This window comes from Puntigrus tetrazona, chromosome 23 (assembly GCF_018831695.1).
Source record: "Puntigrus tetrazona isolate hp1 chromosome 23, ASM1883169v1, whole genome shotgun sequence".
In the NCBI taxonomy this organism is placed as follows: domain Eukaryota; kingdom Metazoa; phylum Chordata; class Actinopteri; order Cypriniformes; family Cyprinidae; genus Puntigrus; species Puntigrus tetrazona.
The window spans coordinates 1,216,645-1,225,619 of record NC_056721.1 but is presented as its reverse complement, the minus strand read 5'-3'; positions in this window follow the sequence as shown (position 1 = coordinate 1,225,619).

Below are 8,975 nucleotides of genomic sequence, written 5' to 3'. Positions count from 1 at the left end.
CTGGCAAGTTGCTGCCTAAAATGAAAAGTTGTGCATTATTAATAAAACACATATAACTTTGTTGTCTTCTCTCTGTCTAAATCTGAATCTACATTCATCTATCAAGAGTTGTTTTGCCTGTCCTTTTCTGTTTTGGCACCTTCAAAAGTTGGCCATATAAATAGCTGTGTGCACAATGAAAGTCATCTCGAGCGACTTTTTTTCAATTTGTAAGATGCGCCGATTGGCTCATCGATGCAATCCATGCATGTGAGCCTTTTATTTGCACTTCTGCAATTAATTATTACGATTCCATTTAACTTTAAGTCTAGCATTTTGTTTAATATGACTCAACATGACTCAACTAATTAAAAACCGATTGCGCTCCCTTTCTGGCGAGTGTGTTTGAGAAGCACTTGAAATGAATGGACTTCAATGCTGCTCACCTCGCGTGGAGACACTGTGTTGCAAATCACTTGCTTTATGCATCAGGTCGATAACGATTTCGTTAAATGCATGCATTTGTGAAAGCAGAAAAGATTCATATTCTCACCTAACCCAGAATGTGCCGGCGACAGCAAATGCTGAAAGGCAGTTGCAAAGTATGTGATGTCAGATGGTATTAAATGCTAAGCTGAAGTTCAAAAGAAGAAGAACGTTTAAGGCTCCTGAGTCAGCAGAAAGCAGGAGGTCATTAACTAGCATTACAAGAGCTGTCTCGCTTTCCATATAAACATAATTCAGACAGAAAAGGTGCGTAGAGGCGTATCATATTTGAGTGTGATGGACAGCTTAGGTGATTATATAAGTAGCAGAAAAATAGCTAATATTAGTTAAGTATTTTCAGGGCAGTGCCCAGCTATGGTTTCAAAGGGGTCTAGACATCTGTGAAAGAAGAAGAAGAAGAAGTGCTTTATTGGACATTAATTTAACATTAGACGTTAGACGCTGAATTTAAGTTTAAATTTGTTCACCTGACGTCACAACCAAAATTGAACAAAATATCGACGTTGTGTGCCTGTGTCACGTTCCCGGACTTTGTTATTGTTTTCGTCTCGTGCCATGTGTTCCCTGTGCCCTGCCTTTCCTCCATGTTAATTGTATGATTGTCTGCAGCCGTGTCTCGTCAGTGTTGTCAATTACCTCGTGTATTTAAGTCCTGTGCTTTGAGTTCTGTTTGTCCGGAGCGTCGAGGTCCCTACTTTAATGTCTTTAACTGTGTTTATCCTGCCTGCCTGTTCGACCTGCCTGCCTGCCTGCCTGCCTGCCTGCCTGCCTGCCTGCCTGCCTGTCTGTCTGTATATCCTTTATTTTTCCATTTTGGAATTAAACCCTTTTATTTTCCTTTAATCTTGTTGTGTGCTCTCGTGCTTACCACACAACCGTGACAGAACGCTCGGACCTACAAAGTGTAAATAGCGGCGTATTTTCCCCTTATTTTTCTTGTTTTGTTTGCCATGTTTGCCCAGTTTAAAGACCCAAACTTCCTCATCCGCCTGCTGGAGCAGGGGGATTGCTCTCTCGAGGACTATACAGAACTATTCCTCGAACTGGCCAACGACTCTCGCTACCCGGACTGCTCTCTGCTCGAACTCTATTTCCATGGACTTAACACCTCCAGCCAAGCGCAGCTGTCCGGGAGCGGTCCTCGAGAGAGCCGCGCCGCGTACGTCGAGTGGGTGCTGGTGTCCTGCAAATCAACCATGATGGTTGCGCCTGAGGACAACGACACCAGCCCCACTCCAGATCCAGAGCCCAACTCATCCCTTCACCGCATGGTCGAGGCCCCAGCCTGAGCCCACTGCTGACACGGGGCGGAGTCGAAGCGTGACCACGGACCCATCGTCACAGAGAGCGACAGAGCCGTGGGCGTAACAGGACCCGAGCCGTATACGTCAGACCAGGTGCGCGAGCCAGCAACGGAGCTCCTCGCGGTGGAGACAGCCGACTCGCGAGGAGAGCGCGGAGTGGAGCTCCGCCACTACACATCGGCTGAGGATGAGCTGATCATCCACCTGGGGCTGCTGGATCTGCAAAGGGAGCTGGATGATGTAGACTTGGACTTGGACTTAGACTGGGCACCTCCCTGTATCCTGAGTTCCTGTTCCCGTTCAGCTACCCAGTAAGCCCGCTGGTTCCGCCCAGCCGTCCGTTAGCCCGCTGGTTCCGCCCAGCCGCCCCGTTAGCCGCTGGTTCCGCCCCAGCCGTCCCGTTAGCCCGCTGGTTTCGCCCAGCCGCCCCGTTAGCCCGCTGGTTCCGCCCAGCCGCCCCGTTAGCCCGCTGGTTCCGCCCAGCCGTCCCGTTAGCCCGCTGGTTCCGCCCAGCCGTCCCGTTAGCCCGCTGGTTCCGCCCAGCCGTCCCGTTAGCCCGCTGGTTCCGCCCAGCCGTCCCGTTCCTGTGCCCGCGCGCCACGCGCGCTTCCCTCCAGTGCCCCGCGCCACGTGCGCTTCCTCAAGTGCCCGCGCCACGTGCGCCTCCTCCAGTGCCCGCGCCACGCGGCGCCTCCTCCAGTGCCCGCCACGCGGCGCTCCTCAGTGCCCGCGCCGCGCGCCTCCAGTGCCCGCCGCGCGCCGCCTCCGTCCTGTTCCTGTGCCCGCGCCCGTGCGCTCCGTCCCGTTCCTGTGCCCGCGCCCGTGCGCTCCGCCCCGTTCCTGTGCCCGCGCCCTGTGCGCTTCCTCCAGTGCCGCTCAAGTTTTCCCACCCTCCCACCCTTGCCACACCACGTCGATGGATCCCAGCAGCCCCTGCGCTCATCCTCAGCTCACCATCCGGAGCTCGCCACGGGTCTGCCGGTCTCCATCGCCGCCGAGGTGAAGGATCCTCGCCTCGCCGTCCTGCCTCCGAGACCCAGACTCCTCCTCGGCTCGTAGACCCGCCGGCTCCCCTGGGCTCCTAGCTCCTCCTCTCTACACCGTGGTCCGTCAGTCCACCAGCTCCACCAGGCTCCATCGTCCCTCCGGCTCCGCCTTGGTCTGTCGTCGACCATCCGTCGCCTCGGATTCCTCTCCTCGGCCCGGCTCGTCCCTCCATCCCACCGGCTCTGTCAGGCTCCTCCTTCCCTCCGGCTTCACCTCAGTCCTCAGTCGCTCTGGCTCCGCCGCGTCCTTCCCGTCCCCGTCTCTCGTGTCAGTCGCCGAAGCCTGCGGCGTCGCCTTGGACCTCCAGCGCCTCGCGTCACCCTGGCTCTTCGGCTCTCCGTCTCTGCCTCAGTCTCCTCCACCACCTGCTCCGCGCCGTCAGTCGGCCCCATGGAGTCGATGGCTGCTCCTCCTCCATGGCTCCTCCTCCGTCGGCTCCACCTTGGACCACCATAGCTGGGCTCTGGATCTCCTCCTGCTCCGGACTCCTCCTGTCTCCTTCCTGGCTCCTCCTCCGTCTGGCCCCACTGTGACCACCACCAGCAAGGCTCTGGATCTCCTCCTGCCCGGACTCCTCCTGTCTCCTCCCTGGCTCCTCCCTCCATCTACACCTCCTTGGACCCTTCTGCCTTCTGCCTGCCCCATCCTGGCGATCCGTCCTCCACCAGAACCTCCTCCCAAGACCCGGTATCCCCAAATCCTAGTCATCTTGGTTTTTGTTTGTGTTTGTTTGTTACCCTTTAGGTGCGAGGACGCACCTTCCGGGAGGGGGGGGTAATGTCACGTTCCCCGGACTTTGTTATTGTTTTCGTCTCGTGCCATGTGTTCCCTGTGCCCTGCCTTTCCTCCATGTTAATTGTATGATTGTCTGCAGCCGTGTCTCGTCAGTGTTGTCAATTACCTCGTGTATTTAAGTCCTGTGCTTTGAGTTCTGTTTGTCCGAGCGTCGAGGTCCCTACTTAATGTCTTTAACTGTGTTTATCCTGCCTGCCTGTTCGACCTGCCTGCCTGCCTGCCTGCCTGCCTGCCTGCCTGCCTGCCTGCCTGTCTGTCTGTATATCCTTTATTTTTCCATTTTGGAATTAAACCCTTTTATTTTCCTTTAATCTTGTTGTGTGCTCTCGTGCTTACCACACAACCGTGACAGCCTGCAGGACAGGGTCTCAAATCTAGATCTTTAGCAGTGCTTTTGTAGCCTGTTTCAGCTCTGTGCACCTCGATAATATGTTTTGGGGCTAACATTACCCTTGCTAAAAAGTCCTGGTGTATTAGTATACTTCTTTAGTATACAGTTGAATTTCGAAAAAACACACAGTGTAAAAATGAGTCACTATATTTACTGAATTGTTTCAATTAATTCAATATATTATAATTATTATATATCAAATGAAATTGTAAAGTAGCATGAAAAATTAAGTCAATTAAGTGAAGTTAAATTAAGTCAAAACAACGCTACGAAGGGGTTGCTAAAAGGTCTATGGTTATGCAGAAAATTCTAGCCCTTGAAGGAAAGATGCTATAATTGATAAAAAGAAAAAAACCAATACCTGACCAGTGTTTCTTTTGGCTTGTCTAACTGCTGTAATTCAACTCCAGTAGTCGAACAAAGAGTCAAAGGTCAAGAAGCCAAATGAAGTGAACACTGACCACCATAATGTTAATATTTTTTTTCCTTCATTGATTGTACTCAAAGTACAAGTGTACTGTTATACTTTAAGTATATTTAAAAGTAAACATTTATGTACTTAATCGGGCCAATTCAGTACACTTTTAGTTTTTGCTAAGCATGCTTAATATAATAAACTTGAAGTATGCTACTTCTACACGACCAGATTTGTCAGTAATCAGGCTTTGTGTATGCCTTCATTTTAAACAACAGGGCTTCTGTGTGACCACACATCCTGTTTCATCTACTTAACTGGTTTCAATTAGCTTTTGGAGACGTCATTACCCAGAGATTTACTCCTTTTTTTTTTTCTTAGCTTGTCAGCGATCACCCAGTGTTAAATATAAAAAGTAAAACTGTTTGTCTTTTCCTGAGCTTGCACTTCATTTTAAGGTCCAATTCTCACCATTAACAAACCATTAAAGGGGATCTTTTAAGCAAACACCATTTTAATTAAGGTGTTTGAACACAGATGTGTGATGTGTGATTAAACCAACCAGCCTGTAATGATAAAAATCCACTCACTCATTTTCTTACAATCTCAATCAATTAAAACAGTCTACAAAATGGCTATTTAAATGGCTCCTAATATGGCTATACTCTTTACAAATGGCTATACTCTCTTTAAATGGCTATACTCTCTTACAAAAAAAAATGGAAACACAATGAAAAGTAAAAAACAGAATAATATCCATCTGTGCAATTTCAGATTTGAATCAGATCTTCTGTTATGGAGCAGACCTGGGTATCTATTTTCTATTTATTTCGACGATCTGTATGTGAAGTCTATACAAAAGCGATTTGTTTTCAAGCAAAACTTCAACCAATCAGCATTCAAAGTCTGTGTTTAATCTCTGTTCTGCGCTGAGAAGATCAACCGCTTGTGACCTTTCCACAATATTAGGGGTTTAGGAAGGGTCATGTTAGACTGACGCTTTTGCTGATGCTAGATGTTGTCTCTGCTGCTCTTTTGGCAAACTTTTTTTCTTCCTTTGCAGATCTCATATATATCTCATGCCAAACATAAATACATAAACAAGGCAATATTTATTCTTGTTAATTTTTATTTTCACTGGGCCTTGTTCCTCATACATGGACTGCTGAGTTACCTAGATTTAGCTGCAGAGTTGTTGCCATAGCAACGGCTCATCTCCGGTTACTGTCATAACCTTACTTCCTTAAAAGCGGCAATGAGACATTTCGAGGCAATCATTGTGGGAGCTCCTCCCCTTCTATAAAAGTTTTGAAGTCTTATAGGATAACACCAGTGACATCCGACGTTGTCTCGTCGTCTCGCCAATTGATGATAGTGGCAATTATGTCAGAATATGAGGCTCAACGCTGCACTACTGATGGAGCATTGAGCATGGCGGTCTTTACCATGTCTCCTTCCACCTCTCGGGGGAATAGAGGGTACAACAGTAATTGGAGATGTTCGGTATCGAGCGTTCTCTCATGTTGCGGAGAAATTGCTGTGGGAACATTCTCACCATGAGCAATGAAGAGCAATGAAGAGCAATGAAGATCGGCCCAGCCGAGGACAAAAAACATACCAGGTATTGGGGTAGAAAAATAGACATTCCCAACCAGTAATGACACCCACAAGGACAGCTCATAGCTAATAGGCACAGCTAAAAAAAATGAGCATACTGAATTTACACATCAAGCAAGAATGAACAAGCACTGCCCTGAAGGAAAACACAGCACCTAATAAGCATATAAAAGCACATAAAACTATAGACATGCATAGTTGCAAGTCGCGTGAGTATAACTAGCTATACGTGGTAACATCTGTCCAAAACACAAGTGAATATGAATAAGCCTGCAGCGTCAACAGCAAATTTGATAACAAATTACAAGCATACTAATAGCCCAGTGACAAGAAGGTTAGAGGGCCTGAAAGCATTGAGGACAGCACATCCAGAGAGGACCAGCTACAAAGCATATATCCAGAATAGATGTGGCCTATGATGAAGCAATAGCCTGTGTCACATGTGCTCTGATGTTGAGAGGGCATTTCTGTCTCCAGCTCAACCTACGGTGGCAAAAACCTGACCACCAGCACATGCTTCCCAATCTATTATCCTTCAACCAGGAAAGAAACAAAGCATTAACCTTTAGCGTGGATAGTAGGCTCCTGTCAACCTAGAACAGCGTTCTTCTTATTTTAACTTAATAATTGCACAGGATCACAGTGACCAGACAACCAAAGAAAGAACAGACCGGGCCTCAACGAGGTATCAGGTGAAATGAATAAACTAATCAGGTAACTAAGTAAAACTAGGTCACATGAAGAACAGATAACACAGGGACATTATCAAATGAGATAAAAACGGGAACATAAATGTGACAGCGCCTCTTCCTGGATCCTGGACACAGCTTGCAGTGAACATTTGGCTCAGGATGACTGCTATCACAGCTAAACTAATGTTTGAACCACTGTATATACAGGTCAAATCCACACAAAGACTTCTTACTCTGCTCAAATTTATCACTAAATGGTTGCTCATTTTGAACTACCAAAGCGAACTACCAAAGAGAACTAACCATGTATTGCATTCAAAGTTCCAAGGCAAATGAAACTCCAAGTGGATAGCTCTTTAACTTTTCCATCATTCCCATCCATCGTTCTTAAAACCACTTGCCCTCCGGGTCACAGGAGGTCTGGAGCTTACACCAGCACCCAGAAAGAATGACTAGTTTATCAGAGAGCTCATGCACAGACACAGATTCACTTTTGCACTTGAGGGTAACTCCAGGGCACCTGTGCCGCCTGTGTTGGGAATGAGAGATCACACTGTGTGACATGGACCTAATAAACTTGTTGTGTGCAATTTTCGGTAACCCTTTAGAATAATGGTCAGTTGTTAACAAGTAACTATGCAGGAAGAAATAGGTAGCACTACATTAACACTTAACACCATGAACTAATAGAAAAGCAAGATTGTACTTGTAATCTATGACAAATTCATAAAGAATAACCAATTAATTACTGATCACAGCAGTAACGTCTTAAAAGTGAACAATTTAGGTTCTTTGAGGAAACGAATTTCATAAACAGCGATGGTCATTAATTAATTATTAGCTGATAGCTTGCACATACATCATTATGTTGTGACTTTACATCATTATTAACTCATCATTTAGTAATTGTAGTAATTTACACATGAATTTGCACAAATGACGCAGTGATTATTCAAATATTAATGCATATTATATCTGTTTTGCCCGGGAGTTGAAATGCAAGGCTTTGGCTGACTATGGTAATTAACAAGTGTATTAACACTATTAGTTAATAAAATAAGTATTAAGCAGTAATCCATAATGATGTATTAAATTGATAACAGTTCTTAAATGAACATATTTATTAACCAGACACACTGCTACTGTGGCAATCATTAATGAATAGCTTGGATTTATACATTAGTTTAGCATTATCTGTGCGTTAGTTAAGCATTAATGCTTATTAGTGTGCACGTATTGTAACGTGTTGCCACTGAATGTTGTAATTAAACTTACAACTTCGCAAAGATAATAGGTTTTGCTCTTTCCGAAAGCCTTTTAAGTGAAACTAACCCAAATACTTCCTTCCTCACTAAAAAGAAACCACTAGTCAAACAAGGGAAAATAACTGCAAACTGCAATAAACGCAATTTCATATGATAAGCTTCCAATTTCAACTCGAAGATTAATAGCAAAATAACGATGAGCCCAGATTTTCAAACGACTCCTCTCTGTGGGTAAAAGACGCAACACGATGATAAGCGTAATGGAATTTCGAATTCTTTCTATGATTCACTTGCTCTTTAAAGTTTTAATTAAAGAGAAGGAAATACAACCAACTTCCTGAAGTATATATAGTTTTACAATTGCAATTGCAAACACTAATTCTGCTCAGTACACACAGACAAACTAGTGACGTTACACTCATGCTACACTTTAAACATCCAAATAGAGCAATGACCGATCAGCTTTTTTTTTAAAGACTAAACGTAAATGAAAATGCAACAGCAGAAGCACCCAGTAATTAATATTTCACTCACATCGGGTACATGCATGATTCATTCACACGAATTGAAATCCATAATTTTTTACCAATCCACTGATCTCAGGGCAGACATCAAACAGATACATATACTTTATTGATCCTTGATTAAAGGAAATATGTAAATGCGTCCGTTCATATTCTGTTGCTCCATATGGTTTACAGAAGAACAACATTAATAATTGAGCCCATTGGAGTCTTAACGGGATTCTCAGTATTCCTGCTCCCCCAGTGATCTTTGTCAGGTTTCGTATTTTGGTTTTTAACTCTTCTCTTCTCTCTCCGTTTCTGTTATCAGTTTTGCTTATCCAGCCCAAAACCGCATGAGCTGTAATTGGCTCTTCCATTAATGCATGCAAACTAGAAGCTAATCTGTGGAGATTTCAGAGGACTGGACTCGCCAAATTGGCAAAAAAAAAATTCACAG